Genomic DNA, 17,891 nt, shown 5'->3' with positions numbered 1-17,891 from the left:
TGCAGCGAGCGCAGAGCAGCCGGGTCCCTTTCTCCCTCTGCCTCCCACAAATCAAGCGGACTTGAAGCGTTCCAAGCTCTCATAGCCTCGATCTTCTCAGTCACCAAACGGGAATTATCCAGAGCTGCTCGGGGCAGCGCCATGCCTCGGGGCACAGTGCAACCATGCGGGAAGAACTGGGAGAGATCTCAAACCCAGCCTCTCCAAGCCACGCACAGGGCTGGCTCTCCGAGCTTTCTAAACAGTGTGAAGCGTTGTCACTGGTGAGGCACATGTGAGAGGAATTCCTGTGTCAAACTCCTTGACACGGTTTCAAAACAAGAATCTGAGCCAGATGTGGTAGCACATGACTGTGAGCCCAGCACGGGAGGCTGAGGCAGGAGGATTGCAAGCTCCAGCCCAGCCTGGGCAACTTAGCGACTTAGAGACAGTTTTTTAAAGGGCTGGCCATGTAGCTTGGGTTGAAGACCCTGGATTTGATCCTAGGGCCACCACCTCCAAAAAAAGAAAAACCTAGATCTGGCTCCAACTCAGCTCCCACCTTCTCTTGCCACCCTCCTGCCAGCCCAAGCACCAGCCAAGCAGGGCCTCGGGACCATGCAGTGCTCTGTGTGTGCCTCCTCCCTCTAGCTTCGTCCTGCTAACACTTCACCCACTCCATCTGCTGCTTCAGTCGCCACGGACGGTGCCTTGGACAAGGCTGGTGCTCCACGCCCACCTCTGAAGGCGGAAGCGCAGGACATTCAGCTGCTTCTCTGCTCGGGGAACCACAGGTAGAAGGAAAGCGGCCATCGGGTTGAGGGAAAGCTCATCCTCAAGCTCACTGAGACTGTGGAGTGAGGTGGGTAATTTCCACTTGGCTGGGCCATGAGGTGCCCAAATATCTGGCTAAAAATTCCTCTAAGTGTTTCTGTGAGCATTCTGTATCAGGTCACCTTTCCAGTGGGAGAAATCTGAGTAAAACAGGTTGTCCTCACTGATGTAGGTGGGCCTCGTTCAATCAGGTAGAGGTTCCAAGAGAACAAGAAGACTCCCCTTCCTTAAGCAAGAATTCCCCAGCAGGCGGTTTTCAAACTTCAAGTACAAGTTTCCTTTTCCTGGTCCTTAAGGAAGTCTTTGGGCTGGAAATGCACCAGTAGCAAACCCAGACCTCTAGCTGCCCTCTCTTTCTGTCTCTACCCATAGGCAGCTAGATAAGTAGATGACGGATAGACAGACAGGCAGACAGACAGAGAGACGGGCAGATTTCCCAGTTCTGATTCTCTGCAGAGCCCTGCCTACTACAGAGACAAAGGCCAGTTCTCTGTGCTTGTGAGTCTGAGGTCCCCTTTTCTTGCTGACTGGGGCTGCAGAGCCACCCTCTTTTTCTAGGGCTACTTGCATTCCTTGGCACGTGGCCCCTGCATCTTTAAAGTCAGAAATGGCACAGTGACACCTTAGGGTCCTTGTCCTTCAAATTGCTCTACTTTCCCTCATGCCACCAGCAAGAGAAGAGCCCCTCCGTCCCTCTCTCTCTCTGATCAGGCCTGCCACTTGTCCCCCTTTGGTCCCGCGCCATACCACGCACAGCCCCTGGACTGGTAAGGAGCAGCGCGGGGTACCCTTAGAATCCCACCTACCGCACCCCTCAGCGTCGGCCCCACAGGAGGCCTCCCCACCTCTCCGCCTCTGCCCACTCCACTGACCCTGCAAGGGCCCACGCGCTGCTGCTCCTGTTTCTCCTCCCTCCCTCCCAGAGGGCGCAGCCTGACAAGGAGTGCGCGCTCCACTCCTGCGGGCAGCACAGCGAGTCCCTCCCGTGGCTTCCCGTGCCCTGGCGCCTCGCTGGCAGAGCGCTCCGCACTGCTGTGGGTGACCCACCCTCCTGTAGCCATGAGCGTCTGCTTGTGGGGGGCTTCAGAGCTCCTCCATGCTTCCACAACCTCCACGCTTAAGGCCTGGACACCTCCCGGCACGGCCCAGCCTTTTGTCTTTCGGTCCCTTCCTCAGCAGAGGCTCTGATTGTTAGGGAACCAGGAGCAACCTGCAAACAAGCCACAGCACTTCCCCCAGCCCGCAGCACAGCAGCCTTCGGGCCAGCTATCGGCGCTGGCGCTCCCTGGCCTTCCCCGGGCCTCAGGTCTCTTCCCAGGCTCTGAGCCTAAATTGGAGCGGGGCCTGAGGAGCCCAGGCCTGGCGTCCCAGAGCCGCGGGGAGCCTGCGGGAAGGAGCCGCCTCCTGCTCCACCCCGTGAGCGTGAGCGCGCCCATGGGGGTGTCACAGAGGGGTCAGGCGGGGCGGGGCACCCTCAGAATTGGTCCAGGGCCCTCAGGTCAGATCCGCGTGCCCCAAGGCGCCAAGGCCCAGAGCCAAAGCCAGGCGGGAGTGCGGCAGGCAATCGCCCGAGCCGCAAACTCTCCCTGTGGAAGTGACGGGCCTGGCTTACGAACCCTAACCTGGCGGTGCCTCAGAGCCAGGCCGCCTCGACTCCGCTTCGAACTGAGAGACACAACCCAACCTGACCCGATGGGCTGTTCGCACTCGATGGGCCACCAGGGACCGACCCCGGCTGTGTTCAAGTGTAGTTTTCAGCCAGGCCTGGTGGTGCATGCCTGTAATCCCAGCACTCTGGAGGCTGAGGCAGGAGGATCGCCATGAGTTTGACGGCAGCCTGGGCTACGTGTCGAGACTGTCTCAAAATAACAAAAACAAAAATTCAACAAACAGATGGAGTTTTCATTCCCCACCTTTGCTGAGGGACCCTCAGCTATGTACCTTCCATCTAATACTGTAAAGGCATTCTCAGTCATTTTATGCCCTATCTACAAGCTATTCTTAGAATATTGTTTTTGAGACAACTCTCAGCCCAGAGGAGGCTTCCGGGTAGGTGTATGGCAGCTCCCACCATGGAGGAGGCTTCTGGGTGAGCTTGCCCAAGGTCCCAATAGAGGAGGCTTCCAGGTAGGCATGCCACAGCTCCCAGCACAGAGGAGGTGAGCTGTGCGGGCGCCAGCAGCACACACACACACACACACACACACACACACACACACACACACGTCGAAATGAGAAGACACGTAAACAAGCCTCAGAACCAGACTTCCAGATCACATACAGCAACCCCAAAGGGAAACAAGATGGAACACTCTAATACTTAACCACCTGGACTCCATGAACTAGCAACGAAAGAGAATCTGGGAAAAATGAAATCAGAAATAATTTCTGACATAACAGCAGAGATTGTGCTCACAATGCAAGACATGATTAATAAATCGAGAGAGGACACAGATTAAAAAAATAGAGGAGCTGAGGAACATGATGGAATCCCAACATAGGAAACAAATGGAATCCATAAAACAGATGCAAACAGATGTCCAGGAGATTAAAAACTCCATTGAAAGTCTATGCAGCAGAATGAGCCAATGTGAACACAGAATCTCAGATATAGAACATAAGATTGCAGTTATTGACCAGGAAAAGAATAATTTCTTTAAAATTGTAAGAGACCATGAGAAATCAATCCAGCAGCTACTAGACAATGCAAAAAAGAATAACATAAGACTGATTGGAGTCAATGAAGAAATAGGAGAGAGTGCAGATGACATTAAAAAACTGTTCACAGAAGTGATGGCAGAAAACTTCCCAAGCAGGGGAAAACAACCTGACATACAGATAAACGAGGCATATAGCACTCCAACTAGCCTTGATCAAAAAAAATCTACACATAGGCATATAATTGTTAAGATTCCAGAAACTGAACAGAAAAACAAAATTCTAAAAGCAGTTAGAGAAAAGAAACAAATCACATACAAAGGAAAGCCCATCAGAATCACAGCAGACTTGTCAATGCAAACCCTCAAGGCAAGAAAAGCTTGGAGTGATGTATTTCAAGCCCTAAAGGGAACAACCTCCAACCCAGATTGATGTACGCTGTAAAACTATCTTTCAAAATTGATGGTGAAATAAGTTACTTTCATGACAAAGAGCACCTTAGCAACTTCATGAATAGCAAACCAGAACTCCAAAATCCAAGGAAAAATCCAGACAAAATCCTAGGAAAAGACAACGAGGATCACAACCCAGGAAACCCAGCAGAATGAATCCACCAGACATGACAAGAAATTAAAAGCAAAGGGGGAGAATCCAACAAAAAGGAAAAGTCATGACAATGATAACTCAATACATTTCAGTTATAACCATCAATGTCAATGGTCTCAATTCACCAATCAAAAGAAATAGACTGGCAGAATGGGTCAAGAAGCAAGATCCAACAATATGCTGCATACAAGAAACACACTTAATTCAAAAAGAAACTCATAGGCTGAAAGTTAAAGGGTGGAAAATGATACTCCATGTGATGGGAACCCAAAAAAAAGCAGGAGTAGCTATCCTCTTTGCAGATCAAGTAGATTTCAAACCAACACTGATTAAGAGAGACGAAGAAGGACACTATATCCTTGTAAAGGGAACAATCCAAGAGGAAGAGATGACAACCATAAATATTTATGCACCAAATACTAATGCACCCAACTATATAAAACAAATACTAATGGACATGAAAAACCATATAAGCACTAATACGGCACGCCCTACCGAGGTCCTGAGTCACACGGAAGATGCCGAATCACCCCACTGCAGACAAGCAGGTCTGCCCACAACCTACCGAGGTCCCCAGTCCCGCGGAACACGCCGAATCAGCCCACTGCAGACAGGCAGGTCTGTGCATGCCCTACCGAGGTCCTGAGTCACGCAGAAGATGCTGAATCACCCCGCTGCAGACAGGCAGGTCTACCCACACCCTGCCGAGGTCCCCAGTCGCGTGGAACACACACCAAATCAGCCCACTGCAGACAGGCAGGTCTGTGCACGCCCTACCGAGGTCCTGAGTCACGCGGAAGACACCGAATCACCCCACTGCAGACAGGCAGCCACCTGATTCCACATTACCAAGGTGCAGAGGACACCAGACCACCAGACCAAGGTACTGAATCCCACTGTTCCTGGCCCAGAGGTAGGGGCTTCTGAGCCATCGTCCCACTGCTCCTGGTCCAGAGGAAGGGGCTTCCCGGTCACCATCCCTCCCGCTGCTCCCAGTCCAGAGGAAAGGGCTTTTGGGCCACCTTCTGTCCCGCTGCTCCTGGCCCAGAGGAAGGGGCTTCTGGGCCACCATCCCTCCCACCACTCCCGGCCCAGAGGGAGGGGCTTCTGAGACACCATCCCACTGCTCCTGGTCCAGAGGAAGGGTTTTCCCGGCCACCATCCCTCCAGCTGCTCCCAGCCCACAGGAAAGGGCTTTTGGGTCACCATCCCTACCGCTGCTCCCGGCCCCTGTCCCACCTCACCCAGCTCAGAGGAGGTAATCCGTGCAGGCGCTAACAGCCCCCCGCCCCAGTCGAAATGAGAAAACACATAAATAAGTCTCAAAACCAGACTTCCAGATCACCTACAGCAACCCCAAAGGGAAATGAGATGGAACCCTCTGATACTCAACCACCTGGACCCACTGAACTGGCAACAAAAGGGGATCTGGAAAAAATGAAATCAGAAATAATTTCTCAGATAACAGGAGAAATTGTGCCCTTAGTGCAAGACATATAAGCACTAATACAATAGTAATGGGGGACCTCAATACCCCATTGTCACAAATAGATCAACTAGACAAAAAACAAGCAATGAAATACTAGAACTCAATCAAACTCTTGAACAAATGAACTTAACAGATGTTTACAGAGTGTTTCACCCCTCAAAATCAGAATATACATTCTTTTCAGCTGCACACGGGTCATTCTGTAAAATAGACCACATACTCACTCACAGAACATATTTAGGTAAGTCTAAAAGAATTGAAGTTATCCCCTGTATATTATCAGACCATAGTGCGATGAAATTGGAGATCAATAGCAAAAGAAACTGCAAGAATTTCATAAACACATGGAAATTGAACGACACACTTCTGAATAACCAATGGGTCACAGAGGAAATTAAAGAAGAAATTAGGCAGTTCATTTAATTAAATGACAATGACAATACAACATATTGGAATCTATGGGACACAATGAAAGCAGTCTTATGAGGGAAATTCATAGCAGTGAATACACATATTAGGAAAACAGAATGAGCCCAATTAAACAACCTGATGCTGAACCTCAAGCTTCTAGAAAGAGAAGAGCAGGACAAACCCAAAGCTCATACTAGGGAGGAAATTATAAAGATCAGAGGAGAAATCAATGCAATGGAGACTAAGAGAACGATACAAAAAAATCAATGAAGCCAAGAGTTGGTTCTTCAAAAGAATCAAAAAAATTGACAAACTCTTAGCCAACCTTATCAGAAAAAGGAAAGAAAAGGCCCAAATCCATGCAATTAGGAATGAAAAGGATGAAATTACAACAGACCCAGCAGAAATCCAGAGGATCATCAATACCTACTTCCAGAACCTATACACCAATAAAATGGAAAACACAGAAGAAATGGACAGATTCCTAGATACATATGAATTACCAAAGTTGAAGGGAGAAGACCTAAAAATTCTAAACAACCCAATATCAATCAATGAAATTGAAAACGTAATTAAAAACTTATGAACAAAGAAAAGCTCAGGTCCTGATGGCTTCACCACTGAATTCTACAAGACATTTAGAGAGGAACTACTGCCACTACTGTTTAAACTCTTCAATGAAATTGAAAGGGAAGCAGTACTCCCGAATTCATTCCTGGAAGCAAGTGTCACCTTGATTCCCAAAGCAAAGAAAGACGCAACTGAAAAAAAAAAAACTATAGGCCAATCTCACTAATGAACCTAGATGCAAAAATCCTTAATAAGATACTGGCAAATAGAATGGAGAAGATCATCAAGAAGATCATACACCCTGACCAAGTGGGATTCATCCCAGGCATGTAGGGATGGTTCAACATACACAAATCAATCAATGTAATACACTACGTCAATAGAGCCAGAGACAAAAACCACATGATCATCTCAATAGATGCAGGAAAATATTTGACAAAATCCAACATGCATTTATGATAAATACATTACCAAAAATTGGAATAGATGGTCTCTATCTCAATCTGATAAATGCCATCTATGAAAAGCCACAGCCAATATCATCTTAAATGGTCAAAAAGTGAAATCCTTTACACTAAAATCAGGAACAAGACAAGGATGTCCACTATCACCACTCCTGTTCAATATAGTCTTGGAAACATTAGCCATGGCAATTAGAGAAGAGAAAGAAATAAAAGGAATAAAGATAGAAAATGAAGAAGTCAAATTGTCATTATTTGCAGATGACATGATACTCCGTATAGAAGACCCCAAGAACTCCACCAAAAGTCTTCTAGTCTTAATAACCAAATTCAGTCAAGTAGCTGGATACAAGGTCAACACACAAAAATCAATAGCTTTCCTCTACACAAACAACAGACTCACTGAGAGAGAAATAGGGCAAACAATTCCTTTCACAATAGCATCCAAAAAACCAAAATACCTAGGAATCAACCTAACGAAATCAAAGACCTCTTCTCTGAAAACTATACCACTTTGAAAAAAGAGATTGAAGAGGATATCACAAAATGGAAAGATATCCCTTGCTCCTGGGTAGGAAGGATCAACATAGTGAAAATAGCTATACTTCCAAAACTGCTATATAGAGTCAATGCAATCCTAATTGAAATCCCAGCAGCATACTTCATGCACCTTGAGAAAACAATCCAAAAATTCATTTGGAACAAGAAGAGACCCAGAATAGCAAAAGCAATTCTAGGTAACAGAGACATGGCAGGGCGTGTTAAAACCCCAACTTTAAACTATACTACAAAGCTACTGTGATAAAAACAGCATGGTACTGGCAAAGAAACAGACCTGAGGACCAGTGGAGCAGATTAGAAGATACAGAAACAACGCCAGACACACTCAGCCACCTCATCTTTGACAAAGGAGCCAAACACCCTCACTGGAGGAAAGATAGCCTCTTTAATAAATGGTGCTGGAAAAATTGGGCTTCAACTTGCCAAAGATTAAAACTAGACCTATATCTCTCACCATGCACTAAACTAAAATCAAAATGGATTAAAGATCTGAATATTAAAACAGAAACGCTGAACCGGCTGGAACAGAGGTTAGGTGGAACTCTTGAAGATATTGGGGTAGGAAAAGACTTTATGAACAAAACCTCAGTTGCCCGTGAAGTAGCACAATCAACAAGTGGGATGTCTTCTTACTAAAAAGCTTCTGTATAACAAGAGAGAGCACCAGCAGTGTGAAGAGACAACTCACAATGTGGGAAGAAATTTTCACCAGCAGTCCCTCAGAGAAAGGTCTATTATCTAGAATCTATAAAGAACTTTAAAAAATCAGACCTCCCAAATTTAAAGACCCCATCCAAAAATGGGCATCTGAAATGAAAAGACATTTCTTGCACAAAGAAGTAGAAATGGCAAATAAACATACAAAAAAATGTTCAACATCACTGTTCATTCGAGAAATGCAAATGGAAACAACACTGAGATTCCACCTCACTCCAGAAAGAATGGCTGCTATCATGAAATCAACCAATAACAAATGCTGGCAGGGCTGTGGGGAAAGAGGAACCCTGCTCCACTGCTGGTGGGACTGTAGACTGGTAGAAATCAGTATGGAGAGACCTCAAAGAACTGGGACTGGAAGTCCCATTTGACCCAGCTATTCCCCTGCTGGGGATCTTCCCCAAAGAATTAAAAGAACCATACCACAGTGATATATGTGCACCTATGTTCATAGCAGCACAGTTTGTAATAGCTAAAACTTGGGAACAGCCCAAATTCCCATCAACTGGAGACTGCATAAAGAAAATGTGGGTTTTTTATAAATGGGGTACTACTCAGCCATCAAAAACGAGAAATTAGAGACATTTATTGCTAAATGGATGCACATTGAGGCGATACTCTTAAGTGAAATAAATAGGACACACATGTGTAAATACTGAATAGTTTCTCTAGTGGGAGAAAGTGAAAGTGTAAATAAGGACTAAAAGGTATAATAGATAATGTGAAATAGGAAGAAAAGGGGCAAAGGGGAAGGGGAAGTGGGAGGGGTAGGGGAAAGGAAAGAAGAGAATGGAATTAATATGAGAAAATGAAAAAATGGAAACAAAGTCTTTGTAAATAGGGAGGGAGGGAGGGGCTGAAGGGAGGGCAGGGGAAGGGGGGAAAATAAGATCCAAGATATGTAAAGGTGCAAATTTCCAATGATGAATGTCACTATATTGCACACCTAAAATGTACCAATACAAGGATATACAAAAAATAAATAGTTGGGGATGATAAGTTCCCTCATGGACAAAATGCCTGGAATAAATGTGCTAAATGTGGACTTCTGTGTTTAAATCAGCAAAAAATATTTGCATATATGAAATGATTAGAAAGGTAAAATGAGCCCAGGCATAGAAGTGTGGATTAGAGAGGGCAAAATTGTTCTTAACTTCATAGAGTACATATGACCAATAAAATGAACCTATGAATATCAGTCTGCAAGTCAGCTTTACAAAGGGAAAGTCTCCTGAAACAAATGAGTCCGGCTGTGCCAGACGCCTGGACGGGTGTGCTTCCCTCTGATGGACAAGAGCTCCTTCCCTGGAGTCGTTCTTTCTGTCCTCGTCTGATGCCCTGTAAAGGATTTGAACTCCGTTCCCAAGTCGACTTGCTCTGAGGGGTAGGACCTGGTAGGAAGAGGTGGCCATTGGTGGAGGGGCTGGAGAGGTTATCCCCCTACAGCTTCTGCCTTCGCACTCTGCTTCCCGGACGCCGTGCGAGGAGCGCCTCTCCTCCTCCAGGCCCTCTGCCATGTTGCTCTGCCTCTGAGCAGGTGACTGTGGGCCAAACCCTCTCCCCCTTAATTTGCAGTAGTGGGTATTGAGTCCCAGCAATGAGGAAAGTGACTGAACAAACGCCTCTGTGAAATAACTTTCTGCAAATGAAGAAATAGGCCTTCAAGGATAAAACTGCTTACAGTTCTATGATTAATGACCAGTTGGTCTGAACCCGCATCTCTCCCCTCCAGACTCAGCCCCCGCCTCGTACCTCAAAGAGCAGCACCCATTTGAGCCCTGGGCTGCACCTGTATGCCAAAGCCATGAGCAAGAACTGCGTGAGACAGCCAGCAGAAGGCACATTGGGGCCCGGTGTAAGCAGTTCTACAAATACACGGAAATAATGGATAATATTTTTGCTCATATGTCACAAATAAGCAGTTCTGTATTTATAAACATTTTCACTTGATTGAAGAAGGTAAATATTCTCAACGTGAATCTTACATAGAATGCCAATATCTCTTTAGATAAGTATATCTGTACATTTGTGGTACAGACGGTCTAAATTGTTTTAATAAAATGCAAATACTGAATAAATTTACAAGGTTGGGGCTGTATATCCCTCTTCATAAACAAAACTTAGAATTTTTTTCTTCTTAGTGCCAGAAGCAAGCTTAAAATACAAATTAATGGAAGCTCAAAATATCTCGATTTTATATTATTAAAAGTAATCTTCTTTCATTAACATAATCAGAGGAAAATAATATACTTTGGAGACCAAAAGAACACTTATCTTAGATCAAAGATTTTTCCTAGTGATTGTTTTGTCTTTTTTAAACATGTATCATAGGAGTTTCTAGAGTTCATTTATTTGATTTTTGACTTTATATACTACTAATTCTGACTTTTGAAAAATAAAGCAATTGGTATATCTTTTTATAATGTTTACAATCATATATTATTTCATTTAATGTTCACAATATTTATTTGAGATCATTTTTCACAAATCAAAACACAGATTTAAGAGTCCCATGGCTAGAGGGGGTAAGCTGTACATTTTAAAATCTGGTAATGAATACAGTTATTTCTAGAGATAATTACCTTTTTAAACAGGTTCAGTAAGAACACAGCATGCCACTGGCTAGACCCCTGTGTCGCTGGTGCCTTCCTGTTCCTATCTAGGAAGGGATGATTTGAAAATTTCTAGATGCACAACCATGTGCTGCTATATGTGAGTGCTTTGAAGAACAGCCAAAAGCCACTACGGTTAGGACTTTGCGCGTAACGTGTGGAGATCTGCTGAGTGAGGCCTCTGTAGGGGCTACAGAGAAGACCCAGCCTGTGATGCCCCTTGTAAGTAATAAATAAGTCATAAATCACTACTAATCCTGCACATGAACTGAGATGCACAAGTCTGTAGGTCCATTCCCAGGATTGCCATCTGCCATCTACAAGAGAATGCAGTTTGAGGAAAAATAAGAAGAATCCAGAAGTGTTTGTGAGCATGACCAGTGTTCCAAAGGATGGCCTTTAGAATGCTAAGGGAGTTTTGGAGGGTATGTGCCTAGAAGACAAACTGAGTTCAGCAAGGTTGCCCCACCACTACAATGATGTGCCTGATTCTGAGCTGGGGAAATAGGAAGTCACCATGACTAAATAAAGGTTGCCTAACAACAGACACACAGTTCTGGAGGCTGAAAGTCCAAGATCAAAGCATCACCGGGTTGGTTTCTGGTGAGGGTTTTCTTCCTGGCTTGCACATGGCTGCCTCCCATTGTGTGCTTATGTGAGAGAAAGAGAAAAAGACTCCCATCAGACAAGGGGCTCTGACCTCACATAACCTTAATTACCTCTCTAAAACCCTTCTCCCCAGGCAGTCACCCTGGAGTTTGGGCTTCCACATGCTAAGTTCACTGTTGGGCCCTCTTTCCACTCCCCAGTCTTTTCATAAATCTAGGACCTCCTTCCCCCACCAACACCTTATGTCTCAAGGGAACAGTCTCCTCTGTACAGTATTATTTTTAGCAAATAATAGTTCCTTTGAAAGGAGGAAATGATTAACTCTCTCTGGAAAACAGACAGAGACCAGTCTCAGGTTTCTGTGCATCTGTGCCCACTCAGTCTCCAACCAGCTCATCATAATTGGGGGAATAGATTCTGAAAGATGACAAATAATCACAAATAGTCTCCTCATTTCTGTGGCTTGCATTTAGCTGATTCTTAAAGAACCAAACCCGGCAAATGCTATTCTACCTCAGCAGAACCATGTAAAGTACAAGGATTATCCATGTACTCATCCCAGACACGGAAACTACTTAAGAATTAATAAAATAAAAATAGGAAACGCTAAAGATAAGTCACAACTAGGAAAATCATGCAGTCATAAACTACTGACCTGGAAGGTACCCTGAGAAAGGAAGCTAGGGTGTCCCTTCCACCCACTTTGTCATGTGGGCAAGGGCCACCCTGCACACCTTGGCTCAGTCGGAAGGAGACCAGGGTGAGTGGTGGAGAGCCCTAGGAACCTCTGCATGCCCAGTCTCAGGAGAGGCACAGCAGACCTGCAAGGGCCAAGGCTAAACAATCAAGAAGAGAGAGATGGGCTTGTGAACCATCACAGGCTGGGATCAGGACACACCAGTCTGAAAGATAAATGATAGAAAAATATTTGAATGATTAGCCTGCAAATCTGCTAAAGGAAAGAGGTTTAGATTTTTTAAAGGAGTTATGAAAATACTTTTCTATGACATAAACAATGGTGATATTCATTATTCCAGATATGATACAAGATAAGAATATGGGTGTTTTTAAAGTGAGTTTGTATAAGATAAGGAAAGCTAACACGTTTTTATGGTGATCTTTAGGGTTTAGGAAAGGCAGCAGACAGGAAGTGCAGTGAACACTGGGACAGACAAAGCACTGATCCATTGCCATGACCCCCAGGCTCCTTTTGGACCACGGCAAAAAGCAAACCAGTTTACTTGAGGCATTGTTTCTGATGCTACAGCAAGATGTAGCTACAGAGTTAGCACCAAAACACAGCACATGAAATGCATAATCACAGGGGCTGGACAGGATTTAAAGAGTGGCTTCTAATCCTTCCTGATACACATGAAAGTCATGCAGACATGGATTTATGATTGGCTTGGGATTTATTAAATACTTCAATGATGTTTGTTGTCCTATAGGAAGCCTCTTTCGGTATCCTTGTTCATCTCTGACTGTACATTCCTGTTTTCTTTCAAAGGTCTTCTAATATTTCTTTTCCATTTTCATAATAGCCAGATGTGAAAACAGTAAAGAACTAATCAACAGCCGCGTTATGGAGGGAGAAATGGCTGAATTTTCCTGTACTGGGGTTTCCAGCCCCTGGGTATGCTTGGAGAGCCTGCCCACCCACTCTGAGACTGCAGCTCTGTGGATGTGCCCTGCACCCATGAGTGAGATGGCTCTTAGCTTCCCTCTCTAACAAAGCAGCAAGGTCTCCTGGACTGTGAGATGCTTCCAGCAAAACTCCTGCTAAGGGCTACTGGGGGGCTCCAGCAACCAGCAGGTAAAACTTTACCCTCGCTGTAACTGTTGTTCTGGTCATCAGGGTTATGAGCAGGCTGGACAGAGCTGCAATCCACTTTGTCAGATCAGTTTTCCTCTTATTTATTGTTTGAAATCCAACAGAATCCCTTCTTTGTTGTTGACCATACACTCCACTGAGTCCTTTTGGCACTGATTTTTGATAATGGAGAATGTGATTAAAGCTATTTGACTCTCTTCTCAGAAAAAATAAAAATGGATATATACACATATAAGAAAAATTCACAGCTAATTTTAGGAGATTCCAAGATTACTGAAGGTTGAACAATTCTTGAGATTTCCATGATGAAACAAGTGGGTAAATAAATTTCAACCATCCACAAAAACCTTGTGAAAATATTTTCTGAATTTTTGGTGAAGGAGCAGTTGATTGCAGCAAACTGCTTGCTACCCACTAATTTATTCATATTCCAAACATTGTCTGGGAGGGGTTAGAGCCACCCCACTGTTCCAAATTGCATCTATGAGCAATGAACAATTGTTGAAATGTTGGCTGTGCTTGCTCGAGTATATTGCATGCTGCTCACACCGTTAATTGTATGTTCTGCTTCCTATGCCAAATCTTCGTGGCCAAAGAGTTTTAAGTCTTCTATCTATGCCCTTACGATACTCACAGGATGGGAAACAAGATAATTCTTGGGGGAAATTTGAGTCTTTAGCTAATTAGGGTTTCAAAAACTTCTTCTAACCTGAGAATGAAGGACCATAAATAATATCCTAGTACAACTGTACTTGTCTGGGTCCTGAAAGAGATTAGGGCTTTGCATGTTTTTAAAGACTGCTTCAGTTAATAATATGTTTGTTTTTAATAAAACTCAATAAAATATGTCTATCTCAGCATCTAAGAAAATATTTTATACTATGCTGCATTTGGTTTCTTAATGTTCTTCTTATGGGCTGGAAGGATGGGGAAAGATCATTTGTTAGCAGAGAGACTCAGATACTCAGCTGCCCTCCCGGAGGTTCTGTCGGTGTGGCTGTCAGCCTGTGAGGACAGTGTTCCTCATCACATTTGTCTCCTTAATTACTGCACTGTGATCACGCCTGACTCCGGTTATTACTGCTGTGGTTGCATCTTCACTGCAGCCAAAGGTTTCCTTGCTCCCCGACTATTATTACCCTCAGGAACATTCTCATTATCATACCTAACTTGGGATTCAGAACAATGGAAGATTTTTAGAAAGGAAGAACAGGAGATATTCAGTTCTTTTATGTTTTGCAAACTTTTTAGTGGCGGTTCTGGGAGGTGGAGTCCACCTAAGTGACAGAAATTCCAGGAAAAAGTCTTGGGGAAACAAAGAGCTCACTGCATGGATTCAGTGAGGCTCTGAGTCCCTCCATCTCTAGCTGGATGCCATGCACTTATCTGTAACTGGGGATCTTTTAAAGAGCAAAGCAGCACTCTGGGAGGCTGAGGAGGATCACAAATTCCAGCCCAATGGGGCAACTTAGCAAATTAGCAAGACCTTGGCTCCAAATTTGAAAAAATAAGAAAAGGGCTGGGGGTATTGCTCAGTACAAAGGCCCTGCATTGAATCTCCAGTGCCACACAAAAGGAGAAGGATGAGAAAGCATTATTGTATTTCAGATTTCATGGTAAATATTTTCAAAATTAATGTCTGAGTTCACCTGTGCTTACATATTTGATATTTTATTCAAATACTGGGTTGAAAGCTTGTGAGGTAATAGCTGAATGAGGATATATATTCAGGGTACTTGAGATGTGAAGTGAATAGTCATGGCATTGAACAATTGTTTTTCTGACATTCACTAAATATACACCTGTCCCTGGTTCTTCATGTGGAATGGTATAGATTTAGCTTTCTGTGAAAGAGCACCTAGGTATTTTCATCATCACTTCTTGACTCATAGCTATCAACACAACCAGGAAGATGGTTCTCATTCGCACTTCTGCAGGAGTTTCAGCTTTGAGCTCGATATGCCTCAGTCGGACCTTCCCTGGGCCCCCATACCCCTTTGCTCACACTCTAATACAGCAGCAGCAAACTTCCCCAGTTATTATAACTTCTCACAAAGTGCCTGCTCGTCTCCTGCTAGTATGCAGGAGCCCGGTCCATGGTCCAGCCCCATTCTATGCCCTAAATAAACACTTATTGACAGAATGAATGAATGCAATGCAATGCAAATGATTTCTTTTGTTTCAAAAGCAGACCTAACCATGTGTACATTATTTGTGTTTTGGAGGTGGAAATCCTTATTAAAATGGTTTATTTTTCATGCCTTGCTACAAACTGTGCAATAGATCAGGCTGCCATTTGACATCTACCTACCTCCTTCAGGATCCTTCTTTCCCCCGGGTATCTATTTGTTCTCTCCATTTATTTTAATGCTTTATGATGCTATGTCTCCCTTATGGCCCCTGCCCCACTCCTCCTAGCCCTCCATCCTTCCCGCAGTTATTAGCTACAACTTGGAAGTCGTGTTGGTGGTCCTGCCTGTTCTCCCACCCCTTCCCTGACATCAGTTTGCAATGTGACTGCTCTCCAACCAGCCCTTCAGAAAGTCTCACTTGCTGACATGGAGGAGCTGCAGAGTAACAGCAAAATGAAGATCCCTAGATTACAGCTTCTCCACTCAAACACCTTCAACTTGGTACAACATAGCATGTCTTGACTTTTTTAATGCCAACATGCTCATCCTCATTCAGCTTCCCATATGCCTGAATGCTGGGTGGAAACAGAAATTCCACATCCAGGGTCCTCCCTCATCCAGATTTCATGGCCAAAATTTCTTCAATTTGGCTCTTTCATTGTTTATCCAACAAGTGCTAAAGTCATCTATTACATGCTAGGCACTCTAAGAAGTGAACAAGCTAGCTTCTTCCCCAATCTTTAAGGAAGTTTAATCCAATGAAAGAAAACAGACAATGACATTGACACAATGACAGAATATGTCGTGTGGTGTGTGTTATACAGGACAGAGAGGTAAGCACCAAGTGTTCCCCTTAGGAGGTCAGAATCACTTGTGGTGAGCAGAGCCAGGAGAGCCAGCTCTGGCTCAGACACAACTCGTGATCCAGTCCATTCTGGCTTCCATGAGAAGGTGGATTGTGGCAGTCAACAAAGGTCCCCTAAAGACCTGGAGTCCCTGTCTGCTAACAATAAAATTCTTATCGTTGATGAGTGATGCCGTGTTCACATTTATACATCCAACCCCTAGCAAACCACCTGGTACATGACAAGTACTTGGGATTTGTTGTCATTGTTTGGTTTTGTTTTTAAGACTTGCAAGCATCTGTTAATGATCAGATGGGAGAGGATGCCAATCAATTGCACCATCAAAGCAATGACAGCCTTGAGCCCAGGCAACCAATGTACAGTGATAAGTCCTGACAGTGGGGGCCACTTTCCTGGAGGCCTAGAGGGCTTCTGGTCAGCTCCAACAGGGGAGCTGGGCCAGGCCAAACCCCTTTGACTCTGTGGATTTCCTAAAACACGGTAGAGACCATACACAGCACTAATGTACAGCCCTCCTGGAAACAAAGCCAGGTCATGCCTCCATGTGCTGCTACTTTCTGTCCAGTCCTCATTCTGCTTTACCTCTGGTCCCTCCGAACTCCCCTTCTCACCGGCCTGCCCAACTTCCACCTGTACCACAGCTTACATCCCTGCTCCCAGGGCCCCTCGTTGGGTCCCTGCCCTGTGCTCAGGTGTGCCCGGGACTCAGCCCACAGCCCGTGTCTGCCGAGGACGCCAGCTGGCTTGGGTTAGGGCCCTTCCTAATGACTTCACTTTATCCCAATTGCCTTTTTAAAGATACTCTCTACAATGAGTCTCATTCTGAGCTCCCACGTGTTAGGACTTCAACATATGAATTTGGGGAGTTACAGCTCAGCCTACAGCATGAGAATGGACCTTGGTGTTTCCCTTCAGTGTGGGCTGAATGTTTGTTGACGCTCCCTCTCCCCAGGTTCATGTGTAGAAGCCCTAACTGATGGCGTTTGGGGACCTTTGGGACATCATTGGGGTCAGGTGAGGTTCTGAGCACGGGCCATTGTGATGCAATGATTTTCTAACAGGAATGGAAAGATCTCCCTCCCTCTCTCCTTCTCATCATCCACCCCTCCTCCCTCTTTCTTCCTCTTCTTCTTCCTCTCCCTCTCCCTCCCTCCCTCTCTGGCATGTGAGGACACAGCAAGAAAAAGGCCGTCTCCACCTGCAAACCAGAAAGCAGCCTCACCAGAACCTGAGTCTGCGGCAACCCTGAGCCTGGGCTTCCCAGCGCCCAAAACTGTGAACAACAAACCTCTGTTATTTAAGTCACCACCACCTCCTGAGAAGTGATTTCCACAGGTAAAATGAATGCTTCTTGGAGCCCGCCTTGGCCTTATGCAATGTTTCATCTGAAAAATTGGTTAACCCATTCCCAAATAATAGAGAATAGACTTTATACTTTAGATTGAGTTTGAAAGAACTCACAAAGGGAAATGCAGTATTCAAAGAGAAATTAAAGTTTGAATTCTATCAGTAACATAGCCAATTTCACATATTCAAATAAAATATTTTACTGCAA

General features: G+C 44.8%; 1 long non-coding RNA gene across 2 annotated transcripts in view; it reads right to left on the bottom strand.

Annotated features, from left to right (window-relative positions):
• Positions 1-9,172: 9,172 nt before the first annotated feature.
• The window catches only part of LOC101721901 (uncharacterized), a 46,065-nt gene continuing 37,346 nt past the window's right edge, over positions 9,173-17,891 (bottom strand). The window contains exons 4-5 of one of the 2 annotated variants that reach the window (XR_002387845.2): positions 12,163-12,409; positions 9,173-11,548 (exon numbers count right to left, since the gene is read on the bottom strand). This is a non-coding gene — a long non-coding RNA (uncharacterized LOC101721901). The remainder of the gene's footprint in view (positions 11,549-12,162; positions 12,410-17,891) is intronic. The other variant, XR_205874.3, reaches the window with a different exon arrangement.

This window comes from Heterocephalus glaber, unplaced genomic scaffold (assembly GCF_053883595.1).
Source record: "Heterocephalus glaber isolate CG9 unplaced genomic scaffold, H.glaber_assembly_v1.0 deba00000768, whole genome shotgun sequence".
NCBI lineage: Eukaryota > Metazoa > Chordata > Mammalia > Rodentia > Bathyergidae > Heterocephalus > Heterocephalus glaber.
The sequence above is the reverse complement of the archived record's forward strand: the minus strand, read 5'-3'. Positions and strand labels throughout refer to the sequence as shown.